This window comes from Lagopus muta, chromosome 4 (assembly GCF_023343835.1).
Source record: "Lagopus muta isolate bLagMut1 chromosome 4, bLagMut1 primary, whole genome shotgun sequence".
Taxonomy (NCBI): domain Eukaryota; kingdom Metazoa; phylum Chordata; class Aves; order Galliformes; family Phasianidae; genus Lagopus; species Lagopus muta.
The window spans coordinates 21,397,843-21,413,969 of record NC_064436.1 but is presented as its reverse complement, the minus strand read 5'-3'; the positions used below and the strand labels follow the sequence as shown (position 1 = coordinate 21,413,969).

The following is a 16,127-nucleotide window of genomic DNA, read 5'->3' as shown; positions in this document are numbered from 1 at the left end:
TTGCTTTGTTTAGTACTGTACTGTAATACTGTCTTGATATATCTTCCGAAAAAGGTAATACTGGCAAAGGTAATACTGAATGGATACATAGCAAACACTGGAACTAGCACGTTCAAGGTCTTACATTCATTGTTTTCTGGTATGAAGAATAATTACAGAGTGGTCGTTCTACCAATAAACTGTATGATAGGTACTTGTAGTTCTTTGTTACTGAAATCAGACTGGAAGAGGTTCTTAACAGAGGTGTAATATAAATACCACATTTGTTCTACACAATGACTACTTCTCTTATCCTTGAGATTAATGGAAATAAATTCTTCCAATCTTTCTGGGAGGGAAAGTGCTTTCAGTGCTGTAGCCTCAGATCTGGGCCTTTCACATACTCTGCTTAATTAATGTTGCTTTAAATATTATTGGCTAGGAATCTGTTCTGTTCCCATTCCCATACTGGCTATTTGTGGAGACATCACAGACAATGGCATGGTTATTCCTCTTTGCCAATGAGAGAAGAATCTTGAGGGTATAGTACAAATAAGATGTGTCATTCTCTATAATTTGAGAGATTTTATTGGACTTTTTTCCTGGTTTTGTCCTCATTTTTACGTAGGATGTAATGAAGTCCTGTGAAATTGAAGTATAGAACATAAATTATACATGTGCTGGTAGAAGAAACCTACAAGTATGCATGCACTAATACAGCCAACAGCGTTCTGTTGAAAATGGCTGTTCATGTACTTGGCCTGGTGTTACATCTTCATAAATGTTTATATTTCTGAAAAATTGTGGCAAGATAGATAGTTCTGTCAGTTGAAGAAAGGTGAATCTAAGTGAAAGCACAGAAATCTCTCCCTGATCAAATATAGTTCCCCAGGGAACAAAACTTTATTTACAGGTGTGAAAACAGTTGTGAATAATCTTGAAACCTGTTTTCTTCTTGCTGTGTGTGGTGTTTTTTCCCCCTCTTCTCTGTGTGGCTTTTTTCATTTTTTTTTTCCCAGTCATCTGCAACTTCAAGGTTAGATTTCAGATTTGCAGTCTCAGTTTCATTGGGTCCCATTTACCTCTGGTGGTTAATGAGTGCTAAAGCTGTAACACGGAATATGTTGAAGTTTACTACTGGTTAGGTTACTGGTTTATTTTGCAGTGATTTACCTTGAGGTTTCCCACATGTTTGCACTGCTTTGCTATGATGCTAGTTCTGTGGCAACAGAACTTTAAAAATTTAAGGGCTCATAACAACCTCACTTTTCCAGCAAATTGGAGACTTTTGAGCCACTCAGTTGTCTGGGGTGTAAATGAGAGGCAATTATTACAGCTTCTGAGCAACAATTCAGGGTTGAGTTGGGTACACAGTTATAGAATTATAGAATCACCACAGTTGGAAGAGACCTCTAAGATCATCTGGTCCAACCTTCCCCTATTACCGTATTTCCCACTAGGCCGTTCCCTTAGTACAACATTTTTTTCATAAGATTTGTCCCTTAAAAGCTTGACAATTTGGTTTACCCAAATATAGGCTCTTATTTATATATGTGGGAGGAAAACGTGCTCTAGTAAAGTTTCTGGGGTTGTATTTTAAAAACCTCGACAGCAAACAATGGCATCCTTTGGTTTTTTGCTCAGCCTTTATTTCAAAGGTGAAAACTGTATCGTTATATTTAATTGGCTACCTGCGGCTTGTTAGTGGCAGTATCATTAAGTAATACTGGAACATTTGTAGTAGCTAATCTTTCAAGCTTTTAGCATTCACGTTGACCTCGTTAAAAGTAGCAAAGGTCAGGCTTCAGTTCAACAGAGTTACCCGCTCACCAAGGAGACTAGCGTAGCAAAGTAATCTCTGTGTGTCACTTTTCATTAATCATGCTACTTTCCTCCTCCTGAAATTCCAGCAGATAATTGTTACTAAATGCGATTTGCAACACCCTGTGCTGTGGTTGAAGGACCAGAAATAGGCAAACAGATAAAAACATTGTTTAGCTTGCAGGCAGCAAGTGTTTGCTATTCAAAGGTACATCATGCATAAACATTGATTTAGCCATGAGCTGACACTTATAAAGCATTTGCTGTTTCAAGAAAGCCCTGTGGTCAGGCTAAGTAATAGCCAAGGGCAAGTACTTTTACCTGCGTAGCAAGGTTAGATTCTATATAAATTGTCTGATCCTGAAATAAATCAGTTTTCATAATGTTAAGCTGCTTCAACATTGCCACAGGTCACAACAAAGTACACAAAATGAATTGCATGCACATATGGTCGGAATTGTGTTCCCATGTAAGTTCATCTATGATTATATTGAATAAATATTTCATTGAGAGTATAGTTCACAAGGAATTTACTGGTTTTCCTTTATCTAAGAACTTCCTCAAGTGCATCTCCTCTATGCTATGACGTTTCCAAAATGAATTTATTTTGAGTTCCATCTACACCTTGTAAACTTCAGTGAAACATGAACGGTTTTAGAAGCATATGAGTGTAATTCCATGGAAATGGATGTTTACAACTTTGTCACTATGTCCAAAGATGTACTGTTTATCATCAACCAGCTAAATTCTGTTCTTCCACACAAAGGCATCTGCTAGAATATTTACAGCTTGCTCTGGTGTTCCTTAGCAAAAGGCAGGATTTGACTGCTACTAATGAGATGGGATTGTTTTGTTTTGTTTTGTTTTTCTGCAAAATCTTCATCTTAATGATCTGTCCGTACAGAGAAGTTAATACAACAGCAAAAGGAACTTGGTTTTAATGTGAGAGTTTTAATTCCATTGCCTTAATTGCAGAACAACTGGTAGTTATTCATGGAGTTTTCAAGCAGAATCTAAGACCCAACCCCTTCTGACAGACCAGTGTTCAATACATCAGAATTTACAGCAGTACAGTTAAAAAAGTATATAAATACAACAGTTTTCAAAGATAATTGAGGATGTCTACATTTCTTTTAAAATGTGATAGAAAAGCATCACCATCCTTCAGATTCTTGTGTTTAAATGTAAATGTTCAGTAATGTTCAGTCATTTTTTATTTGTAAAGGTAACAGTGTGCCATAATTCAGATAAAGCAAAAGTGTCAACAATGAAAAAAATGCGTAAACTAAATTTGAAGAACATGTAATGAAGGAATGGCAAAAATTACTTAAGGTCTGAGAAGAGCTTATGTGATGAACGATTATGAAAATTCTTTATTTAAATGATAAATAGGGTCAGTATGTACAGTGTGGTCATTTGCATTGCAAATGGCAAATAACGGTGCCAGATCGTACACTGTGCTGGTGTATACCACTTTTGACTTAAGTCTGATTTAATCTGAGCAGGTAGAATCAGCAGTAGAATTAAACAAGTTTGAAGTCATAGAGCTATAACACAAAAATACAGTCTGACATTAATAATTCAGACATAAAATAGCCTTCTAGAACTGTGCGGAATGTGCCTTACTCGTTATGAGATTCCTGAGTGTGATAACAGTATTTTCACTTGAGGTGATTTTGCTGGCATTCCCTAGGTGCATTATATTCTTTAAACTTTTCTAACACTGGGCTATGGCAAAACGCAAGCTGTTTCAGGCTTCCTAAGCCAGATCTATCTGTTCTGTATCTAGTAAACTTTACCTAACTACTTATTTTAAATGCTGAACATGTTGCCTGCTAGCTTTGGTTTATGCCCTCTGGTTCTTGGGGTTGTTTTTATCAGAAAAGAAGTTGGACGATTAATCTGTATCCATGCATGTGAGCTTCTATCACATTTTCCCCCTCGCTCGTCTCTTTTCCAGCCTGAGAAGTCCTGGCTTACTTAGTCATTTCTTGTACGGCAGCATTCATTCTTGAATGGTGTCCAAATGTGATATTGTTGCTGTATTTAATTCCAACTTAAGTGCCATCTGCTAGCAGAATATTCTGTGCCAACATTTCTTCTAGTACTTAATAAAAAAGGTGGCACTTCCTAAAAACTAAGAATGGGTTCTTAGGTACTGTACAGTAAATGTTTCTTGGCTCCTCCCTTTGTTAAATTCTGTTTTTCAGGTTTCTTCATTGCATTTCTACTGCAGTAACCCTGTCTAGGGCCAATGGCCCTAAAGAGCTGCAGATGCACTGATACAACCTTGGTCGTTGTACTTAATGCTGACAGCTGGCAGAATCATGGACAGACTAAATTGAATTAAGATCTCTAAGATACTGAATCAACTCCAAACTTGTTTTAAAGTGTGAATTGCTCCTTGCTATTCCTTTAAGAAAGTGCAAATTTGCGCTGAACTCTCAAAAGCTTGGAAAATCAACCCTTAATCTGCGTTGTTTGTATGTTAAGTTTGAAAAAAGGAATTGATAAAAATTGCATCAGCTTCTTCACGACCTATGTTTGTGAGCACATTTTGAATAGAACTAAGGTTTGCCTTCCTCCAATGCATTGACTGCATTGGTGATAAAAATAATGGGTTAAAAATGGTATTTCACAGTTAATTAGTGCTTGTATTTTTGATTCAGCAATTCAAAGGTAGAAAAGGTTTTTTTAAGTAGTAGCTGATCAAAATGAAAACACTTATTGTCAGCTTCAGGACTTTCTACAATACCTTCTAGGAAACATGTTTCTGTCAAATCTTTATAGTCACATTTATTTTAGAATGGAAACCTTGTTAAATATTCTGTTTTGATTCTCACTAGATGCTGCCATCAGAAATTTTAAATAATATTCGGATTTGCTTCTGAATTAGGATTAAATAGCTACTAAAGAGGCTATAGCATTTCAGTAGGGGTGGTGAAAAAAGATGGCTTATTTGTTTGTTTGTTTATTTGATCCATATTTTTTTTTGCCTGCTTTACAGAAAAGAACTAACATCTTCATTTTTAGGAAAATTTGGACAAATATTATACAAGTTGCTCTGTGAAACAGCTGCACTTTTATATGTTGGGTAGAATTTTAAGGTTGTCGGAGCCTAATTGCCCTCAATTAATAGGCTGCATACATTGACAACCCTTAGCTGTATTATTTCAACTATTCCCAAGGGCTAGGGAATTACTGCAACTTTTCATTTATTCTAGTTTGATAACTAGTAGGTACATGAACTTTTAATGTCAAGTGCTCTGTAAATTATTGCCAGACACTGGAAATCTTCATACTTTGTTTCATCTCCAAACGTATGAGTCTTCCATCATACAAGGGTGTGTTTTATACTAACAATATGTTTAGTTACTGGAAAAAAATTCAGCTTTGTGTTATTTCCAGAGATTCAGTCATTCTAGAAAAGGCAAATGAAAGGTGAAAATTATTTATATGACACAAGTGCGTACAAAATTACTGCTTGTGATAAAACCACAAACAATTTCATCATGGAAGAAGTTATTAAGTAAACTTTAAAAAAAATAAAAATCAATACAGATTTGCACAGTAATAATATTTTAAAAAATAAGTATTCTTTGTATATGCACATGGAAACATGCAGTAGCATTATTATAAAAAAGAAATACCCACTGAACCTGTACCTGGTACATGATTTATTTAGACTATTTATTGCCGTCCTTTGCAAACTCATTTGTGGTTTTGTTTCTCTTGTGAATTGTGAGATTATCAATAGCTTGTAGAAATAAATAATGTATCCAGTCAGGAAAATGAATAGCTATTATTTATCCAAGATCTCACTTCAGCTATAGAATTATAGAAGGTATACTGCTTTACCAACTACTATAATTACTTTAATTATACTGTAAATAAAACAGAATTGCAGATCTAGTTTTTCTTTCAGATTTCTCTAAGGGCTGTAATGATTTAGGGAGCTTATACTTTACCGTAGTAGCAAAATGTGTTTTATTTTATTAAATTTAAAGCTTATTAAAAAGACAACTGCAGAAGTTTAAAGCTGTACCTTATAAACATCAAAACTATACATAAGTAGCTTTCTGTCAGCAAACAATATAAATGTATGTAAAACTTTCTTTTCCCACAAAACGAAATCTGTTTTCTATAATGTTGCTTTCAGCCTTGGATTATTAACACACATTCTTGCTAACTTGAGGATAAAGAGACATGGCTTGTTTAGCCATTTCTGATACTGCGACTTAGAACTTTGATTTGATTCTGATCCCTTAACATACATCATGCGTTCAGGGATGTGCTGAATTTGAATCTGGAGGCTGCCTGCTGACTTCTAAGTAAATAGGAATTTATGTGGGCACCAGCATTCTTGTAATTATTTTGTTGAAAATTTGCTAGATCACAGCAAATCATCTAAGAAGTAAGCATTTATGCAAATACTTTTCCGTAGAAAACTTTTTAGCTCAGTAAACTGTAGACTAAAAAAGGAGTTTTATTCTTGCAGTAGCAGCTGTCGGTAGCAGCCTTCGGTAAGATACCAGCACCTTTGCAAGACTTCCTTAGAAAAGTATCCAAAAGGTAACTTGGCAGACTCTGTAATATTCATCCTATTCCATTGCTTTCAGTTTCTCAGATTTAAGTAATGAAGATTATATGCTGACAGCAGATCCTATTTCTGAAAACTGCAAGGATTAAGACTTTTTAATTTGTGGTTCCTCTATTGATCTTCGCACATTTTTCAATTCACTCCTGTTCGTTATCTCTGCTTTCTTCCAAGAGTAACATCTCATTTTAAGGAGTTTCCTCCTGAAACTGTGTAAAGCATTTTGTAACAACTGCAGAATTTGAATGCTCCTTTCTCCACTGCCTATCATTCTGCCATTCTCACTTTTTTTTTTGTGCTTCTCTATCTTTGAGGCATCAAAGCACTCACCTTTTTCATACCATTCTCTTCTGTGCATTCTGGCCATCTCTTAATACAAAGATACTTGTTGTATATCTGAGCTATCACAGCTTGTTAAATATTACTTTGGTGTTTCCACTCCTGAAGGGATTTCCCAGGCGTTCTTCTAGGTACCTTTAATTCACCTGTGCATCACAGACTTAAAATATTGCTTTAGGATATGCTTTCTGCCTAAAAATTGGAAATCCCTTAATGAGATTTTTCTTTTTAATGAAGTTAGAGATCCCTAATGGCTTTGGTATATATATTCCAAAAAATTGCTAGTTTCTGTCATCTCATCTATGACAATTAAAGGCCTACCACAGCAAATGATACAATATACTGTCAACATAATCTTTTGTTTCCCTTCTTCTTTACAGTGGTAGAATTTTTTAACGTAAGAGGCTTACTATCTATTATATTTTTTTTATTAACATGCTATCAGAACATATACTTTCACGTAACTAAAAACTACTTTGTGATGAACAAAGTCCAGTTTTATTATATGTAGATACAGTGCTTTGTAGAAGATGAAAAGAGCCACAGTTGTGCATCTGTTCGACATTTTCTTTGTCCTTCATCTCTTTCCAGTTTAAAATTATTATTTTTTTTTCAAAGCACACTTAGACATAGTAAGCATCTTATTTTATCTTTAAAGATCCTAGCAGTATCCTCTCTCACTGGTATAATTATATCCTTACACAAGGGAAAAAAATTTAATGTACAGTTTATCATAAGAGACATCAACCGACTTATTCGTATTAGAACATGAGTAAATTAGCCTTGTACTTTCCATATGAATAGTGCTGTCAGAGGATATAAATATAAAATAGAAATAAATGCCATATGCACTGAAATCTTATCGGACTCAAACAAGTATTCTAATTGTGCAGGTAAAAAGAACTGCTGTAACAAGGGGCCTTGGTGCCCGTAGGCAAGACTTTGATTCTGTACCTTTCCATCTTGTAACACTCTGCACAGAATATCCTTGTAGTCTTTCTCACTACAACTTAAAAGACCTCTAATAATTAAAAAAAAAAAAAAAAAAGCCAAGTATCTCCTTAGTTACTATTGTAGGACAGATTCTATTACTGTGGATATCAGTTAAAATAAGCTTAAGAATTAGGTGGGCAATAAAAAAGTAGTTGCTTTTGCAAAACTAACTTAATATACTTAAAGAATGAAATTTCTAATGGCTACCAAAGTGGTGTTTTGATATATAAATCTACTCTTTGATAAATTAAATAGATGGCTTCATTTACAGATTATATATTATCAAAGCCAAACCTAACCTACAGCAAGTAGCCTCTTGATTTAATCTCATCAACCAATACAAAAACTAGTCTGCAGGGCAAGTTTTGAATATTAACTGCACTGTGCAATGCACTTTGAACTGTTCTCCTTTGCAAGGGTGAGATTACATGCATTCATCTTGGCCCTAGTATCCTGGTGGTATGCACAGCAAGAACAGAACTCTGGCAGAATTTTGATTTGTTCATGAATTTGTAGCTATCAGGTTAGTTTCATAGTACTTAAGTATTATGCTGCTTTTAAAAACAAGATATCAGAATTTTATCCATCAGATAACTCTCAAATCAGTGTGATTACAGTCCTGTTAACTTCAGTGATGCCAAACAGATGTTGTACAGCACAGTGTGTTTCTGCTCCAAATGGAATCTGACATGTTAGAGCTACACTGACTAGTAAGTAAAAGTCTCTTTGTGTTTGCCTGGTATCACACTAGCACCAGTTCTCAAATGTAGATGTGATTTTAAAATATCCTTTTTTAATTATTATTATCTGCTCTTATGCAGCTTCATAGAAGTTGGTAAGGGCCAGGGATTTTTCTTTCTTCTTGTGTAGCTTTAGTTGGAGAGTCAGAACTTACAGAAAATGTACAGAGTTTTATTCAGAGTGAACGAAAACAACTAAAAATGAGTTATGATTGCACCTGTGACTTCCACAAGCTGACTATTCAGAAGTATGCTTTGCAATGTAAATAGCAGTTACTCATGCTCTCTGTTTGCCATGTTTGTGAGATACACCTCAGCTCTGTCCACTGTTGCATATGAAACAGCATATATCCTGTGTTTAATTCTGAGTGACATCCTGAAAGCGCAAGAACAGCCTGCTTAGGACAGCAGAGACCAAGTAACATTACTGGTACTTTGTTGTATTCATTGCTCTTCTATGCATGTTATCCTATGATTTCTTTAATACATTTTATTTTGTTTTATGCACATCCAATATGTCATCCTTTTCTTCTCTGTCAAATGATGTGATTAATATTGATCCGTTAATGTTTAACATATAAGATCACAAATGCATGTTGTATTTTTAAAAGCTACAAATCCTTTGTTTTTGTATGTCATAGATCAAATTCCAAAGGAAGCTCTGCAAGATCCAGGCAGCCTTCAGCTGTTTTTGTAGTCATCAGGACCCTGGATGTTATTGCAGAGGGTTTCGTGAAATTGTGTTTTGTACAAACAGATACAAGAAAGTCATTTAAATGTCTGGTAAATCAACAGACATTTTTTTCTCAGAACATCTTATGCTTCTCTTGTTGTTGCTTCTACTGTAATTATTATTAAAAAAAAAAAAAAAAAAAAAAAGCACAAAGTTCAAAGCAAAGTTATTCAGAGCAAACAGGAATGTCATTATGGTTTTACCCAACTGTGAAGTTTCCCTGTCACTTGTACTTCCCCTCTTTTTCATTACAATGAAAATAATAGAAGTCATTATTTTGTTAAGAAAGGGAGCAACCAGAAATAGAACATTTTTTTGCATTGCCTCATTTTATATAGTAATTAAGAGTGCCTGTCCAATTTGGAGTCACTAGAATTAAGGGAATTCTGAACCAGAAAAGAAATTGGAAGTTGCTATATTGTTGTGTGAGTTGTATTGCAGAAACTATTTGCAATTTTTTATTCGTATTTGAACTTGTGTTTACGTCCAGCCCCTGAAATACAGATGTAGTAAGAATTACTTACTTTGCTGAAGCTATCTATGTGGTTATAAAATGATTTTTAGAGTATTTTTTTAATTGTCCTGTTATGTTCCGTTGCTTCTATACCAAAAGATCATTTCAATGTACTGCTTATTTCAGAATTCTATCTTTTTGATTTTGTTGACTTGACAGTAAAACATGAACTATCTCTGTTTCATTCCACCTTCCCTTCTTCTGTTCTCTGAGTATCAATGGCACCTGCCTATCCATATGCAATCTTATGGGGAGGTCAATCTTCCCTTTTACCTACCTCACAGATAAAAATATTAATTACAGAATTTTAAGCACCTTAAAAAGGTCAAATGGAGCAAGAGTCAGAAATCCAGTGTGACATATTTTTACAAGACTAAGCCAGCAGTGAGAAATATGATTTAAGGGATGTACAATAACCTCTAGAAACCCTATAATAGGATCTAGAATCCATTTCTGCATGCAGTTTAATTAATTACAAAGAAGTTCTCCTGATAACATCCACTTTGCTTAGCACATTGTCATAACAGGTGGCAGCATCCTTCTCTGAGTAATGCACATTCATGCCCACATAGCGTTCCTTGCTTAGCCAGGAAAAAGAACTGCAAAATTAGTATATGATCATTCAAACGCAGAATATATCGAAGTGCAGACTGTCAAAAGGATTTTATTTCTGAGAGTTTGCTTTTACAACTGTAACAACACTCCTTGAATATAGTTTGAATTTAATGTGAGCATTTCCTATTTCTACGAGGTTGCGAAGTGAGTGGAGGTGACTAGAGAGGTTGTTGTATGCTCTATTTTGTTACCTGTGCTTGTACTTGTTCTGACAGAAAGAGGCAGAAAATAAGGAGCTGCTTGGTTTCACTTAGATTTGCAATGAAAGATGTAGGATGACATAGTGTTGTAGTCATGCTTTATTTCACCCTAGCTGTCAAAAGAGAATCTCTGTGAACTATTTTGGGATTTGTGCCCTTTGTCAACATGTTGCTATGCTTTGATATATTGCAAACAGCTATCGGTAAATTACCCTTGCCATTTTAAGCCAACTGAAGACAACAAAAAACAAACATTAAAACAATAGAATTTAATAGTAATTACATAAATGTGGAGTTAGTAATGATTTTAATTTCTGCTGACTTGCTAACTAACCATATGGTTAACTTCAGAATCAATCAAGAATTTCCTTGGACTTTACCTAATTGGGTGGCATATGATTTAAGTATTAGAAGTGTGATAAATACAAGCTGTCTTGATGAAGATTTCCGTTTACTTCGTGATTGTCTGAGAGGAACTGTAGTAACAAATATGTGCATAGATATTTGTACTTACAGATCAAGCCAGGCTATTAGAATTAGCAACAGAAAGTTTAGCGTGATCTCATTAGTTGTGTATAATGAGCAGAAGCACAGTGTCATGCACACTGCAAGACATTATCACAGTTGCTGTGAGCCATAGTGTAAGGGCAATGTAAGTAAATATTCTTTATCTCATTATTGTTTTACACTTTTTACTGATGCAGATAGAAAGCTCAATATTTCATGTTTTCAGGTTTTTTGTTTATTTGTTTTTATAATCTTTCTATGTAGCATGATGCTGGCCTTGCTTTGTTTTTGTCACCCTAAGCACCCAGTTAGGCTATTTTTACTTGTGTTCTCAGAAGAGACATAGGATAGTTGATTCCAATGATCAGTATGAACAGCTACTCTTGCAGATCATTCCTTGGCTAAAAGTGCAGCTTTACCATCATCATGCAGCTCACTTTTTGAAACTTCTTAATCTCAACCAGGTGTTTTAACTACACTGTGTAGATATATTGACCAAAGCAGTGTGTGGAAAAGAAAACGTTTTTTCTACCAATGTGAATACTTTGCATCAGAGATGATACTGATGTAACCCTTAATCATGAGTTATGAAGTTGAGGTAGCCTTGGAACCAGAAGTATGGTACTGGATTTACAAAGGCCAAGATAGAACTGTAAAAATGACTGCCGCTTTCAGTCTGAAAACTTCTGTAAGGTTTGACTGACAACAATTTTGTCTGCTTTTTCAAGCCTTTAGGTAAATCTTTCCTACTAAACACTGATGCTACAAAGACATAGGATCCAGTTTGGCTTTGGGCCATGACCATGTTTATAAATTATAGAAATTAAGCAAAGCATACATCTGGTTGTTGAAGTAATTAAGAAAACACTGACAGTGAAATACTGTATGCAACATTTGTGGTGTTCATATGTGTGACCAACAGAAAGTAGCAACAACTTTCTTCAAATGTTTTGAGTTTCATTATTGCTGATGAAGGGAATATGCTGTGGTTTGAAGACATCCTGTTTTACTGTAGGTTAGCTCATCTGGAGTCTGCTATTTAGAACATGGTCTCTGACCAGGTGCTCTTTTCCTCTGTGGGGAGGAGCTGCTGAAGGTTAGCAGCAGAAAGTCTCTTATACAAGGCAGGACAGGAAGGGTCAGGCTAAGAGCTGCCATTTGTGATGCCGTATTATTTAGCACTATATGTGGCAGCCCACAAAAAGATGGTGTTGCAGACAAATGTGCTCAATATAGTAAGTTATCAGGAATGAACAACCCCATAGAAAGGGTCATTTTATTCAGTTTATAGTTGAGTCCACAGTGATCTTATGATTGTAGATAAAATTGCTGCCACAGAAGCTTTTTGCAGTGAAGTGAAGTTAGTATGAAGAACAGATAATAGGCAAATCTTTCTCAGAGTCCCGAATACGACCTGCTCATTGATATCCTATCTGAAAAAAAAAAAGGATTTTAAGGATGTCAGTAGAGAGGTCATAAGGAAAAATCAAAGGAACTGAATTTAATTCCAGTACTGATTTTACTTGCCCGCACTGTAGACTATCAGTGAAGTATATAATATATCTCCATCTACCTATCTGCTATATCTGCCTATCTACAGAAAAGTAATTACACACGTTGGTTATTTTCCCATTACGACTTTAGGGTGCATGCCAAGGGTGCACTATATTAAAGACAGCTCAAAGACATAGCAGTAGAAAAGTGGATTTGATGATTATTTAGATTTCAGAAAAAGCATCCTTAATGTACATTTGTGTTCTACAGCAGAAGAGGCTGAGTAGGGTAAGACTACGTTTCAGTCTGTATTCAGTCTTTTCAGTTGTAATTCAGTTTTTCTCCCACAGATGTTCCATGATTACCTGAGTCCACATAAGCACATTTAATCACAAGACTTGAGTATATACTTGGCTGGCAAGAAAAAGCAGAGGACAAATGGAGAATTTTTTGTGAACTAAACATTTGCAGAGTAGATTGTTATTTTCTTACAGTATGACTTGCTCAGATATGGTCTCTGCTTTAAATAATTTCTTTAAAAAGAACTAAATGATACCCAGACATTGGTGGTTGGACTGCTGATTTGAATGATAGAATGAAAACCTCAGCCTCAACTGCTATGTATCACCTTTTAACTGCCATTTGTTATTATTTTTAATGTTCTGCATCATCACTTATAAATCAATAGTACCAAAATACCCTTAATATTAATCCAGCAATTTTTTTGCATGCATGTTCACTGTGATACTGCCTCTAATTATAGCACACAAACTATTTCCTACCAAGTCAATGTTATATAAGCACTTTCTGTAACCTTAGATAAATGTGTAGCAGCTATCGAGGACAGTATTTCTCCAGATGGTTTGATCATGACAGATAACCTTATTTATTGTTGTGACAGTACAGGGGCACACTGCATCTGTGATCCTTCCCCCAGTCTGCCTTGCAGGGTTTGTCTTTCAAGCAAGAGACCCTGCCAATGCTGTTTCAGGATCGAATCCAGGCATTCACCTAACTTTAGACTGCATCAGTATATCACATCACCTCCCTGCTCATATTCTGGTTCCAGTTTCAGTCAGTTGTGCATCTCTTACGCATTCTCCACGAGTGTTGTTTCAGACTATTTTATTTACTGTCTTAGTCTTGATCCTAGGATACTACACCCTTTTTTTAGTTAGGGTGAACCTCTTAGTTTGAAGGCCCAACTTTAAATGTTGATGCCTCAACGACACCTTATTTTTATTATTTTTAAGGCTCTGTGGAAAAGGGAAGATTAAAGGAAAGATTAAATCTACACACGTCGCCTAAAGTTACAAAGATCCTCTCCATATAAAGAAGTGTCTTATCTATTACCTGTCACATTACAAGTATAGAAAAGGTTGAAAATTTTGAAGAATATAATAGATTCTCTTCCCAGTTCAGTGGAACATAGTGGCATAGCTGTGCACAAGAAAGCCTAAAACATTATTTGCTCACTTTTAGGCAATCTAGTTACTTCAGCTATAACCTCAAGACTTTTCTGTTAAACATTGTTGTCCTATTGGTCTCTCTCCTACACTGTCTTTTCCAGTGCTTGCTTGCTCTCTTACCTTCTACATTATATTTATTGATAGGTTTATGCCTTCTTAATCTTAAAATTTCAAAAAAAATAACAAGCCTCTTAGTCAAGCTGAAGTCAGGCAGATAGACATTTCTCAATTATTAGTTCTAATTCTCTCTTAATAAGTCTTGGTATTCTTATGTTATAGATGGAATACATATAGAACACAAAATAACTATAAAGGACGAAGGATATCTCCTTTATCCACACAACTTATAACTGATTATATGATAATACAAGAATTTTGCCATAATATTCTTTACAATATTAAGTAGTTAAGAATTGAGGAAGTTATCAAAAAGCAACTAGAACTTCCTAGTCCTGTATTAAAATTTGTATTTTCTCATTATGCTTATGATATGTCTCTTTTGTTCATATGAACTAAATAAAAAATAGGGATTTTAAAAAGTTGAAAGAAATTTGACAACTTGAAAGGCTCATTGGGTAGCAAAACGAGGCAGCAAAATGCTGAAATCAGTTATCACATACAGGTGTGCCCTAGTTCAAGACATTTTTCTCTTACTCATTAGTCAACAGTGGTGGTTGTCTTCACAGTAGAAAGCAGTGTGGTCTGGCAGTCTGATTAATAACTTCCATCCTCAACTTGGGTGCTGCTGACTACAATGGAATCATTTTCAAAGTGACTCCAATGTTGTATGGTAAATGGATGGATTTCAGTAAGAGATTTTGATCTAATGGTACCCATGGAGAAATTGTTGAGTGAATTCTTTTGCTGTTACTAAACTTCCTTTAAATTTTCTTTTTTTAGTAGTACTTTTATATTTTGTAAAAATATATTTTTTTTTTTCTTCAGTGCTTTGTGTACTTTTATTTATTTTTTGCATAAATATTTATGACATCACTGCCATTTCAGAAGCAGCTGATGGAGATTATGAATGTTACTTCAGGCAGAAGGAGGTGATTGCTCCCCTCTACTCAGCTCTTGTGAGGCCCCATCTGGAGTACTGCATCCAGGCCTGGGGCAAGAATACAAAAAAGACAGGGAGCTCTGGAGAGGGTCCAGAGGAGAGCCACAAAGGTGATCAAGGGACTGGAGCACCTCGCCTATGAAGACAGGCTGAGGGAGCTGGGCTTGTTCAGCCCGGAGAAAAGAAGGCTGCAGGGTTGCCTCACTGCAACCTTTCAGTACTTAAAGGAAGCCTACAAACAGGAGGAGAGCCAACACTTTGAAAGGGTAGATAACAGCAAAACAAGGGGATATGGTTTTAAGTTGTAGGAGGGAAGATTTATGTTGGATATCAGGGAGAAGCTCTTTACCAAGAGATTGCGGGGAAATGCTGCCCAGAGAGGTTGTGGATTTCCCATCCCTGGAGGTGTTCAAGCCTAGGTTTTGGATGGGGCCCTGGGCATCCTGGTCTAGTATTAGATGTGAAGGTTTGTGGCCCTGCCCGCAGTAGGTGGGAGCTTGATGATCTTTGAGGTTCCTTCCAACTCAAGCCATTCTATGATTCTATTAAATTGAAATTCAGCACTTGCCAATATGTCCAAGCCATTAGCCTTGGTGGTCCACATTCCTTTCTAAGCAGAAAGATGAAAACTTTGTTCTTTGTTGACCACAGAGGAAACCTTGGACAAGACTTTAAACTTTCAGGCTTCGTTAAAGAGTTTAAAAATGACCAGGTGTAGGGGAACTGTTGGATCCTGGCTCGAGCTGCTGATTGATCACCTGGTGAAGGGCTGTGGCTGGCCCAGGGAGCACAGGCAGATTGTTTGCATCTGTGCTCCACAGGTGACCAGAAGGGGTGGAACCAGAGTGGAGGCCCCTCAGGCTTATATAAAGGTCAGCCACTGGAGGGAGAGTATTTTTGGAACTTGATTTGCTTTCTGAGAAGTGCTGTAGAGCCAGAGGTTTCCTTTACCAGCTGGGTGAGTTGGAATTTTCTTTTTGTAAATGTCTATTGGTATACTTGCGAATGGTTTACCTGGTATTGTTGAGAACTTGTCAGAAGTAATTTTATCTCTTCATAAGCAGAG

At 35.9% G+C, this 16,127-nt stretch overlaps 1 protein-coding gene across 2 annotated transcripts in view; it reads left to right on the top strand.

The window, feature by feature from the left end:
* Positions 1–16,127, top strand: part of TENM3 (teneurin transmembrane protein 3) — a 1,260,835-nt gene that overhangs the window by 661,423 nt on the left and 583,285 nt on the right. The window contains exon 1 of one of the 2 annotated variants that reach the window (XM_048943305.1): positions 8,234–8,252. The exons of the other annotated variant lie outside the window; for it this stretch is intronic. The gene's annotated coding sequence lies outside the window, so the exon portion shown is untranslated. Of the gene's footprint in view, positions 1–8,233; positions 8,253–16,127 lie in introns of those variants that run through there. 2 annotated transcript variants of the gene reach the window in all.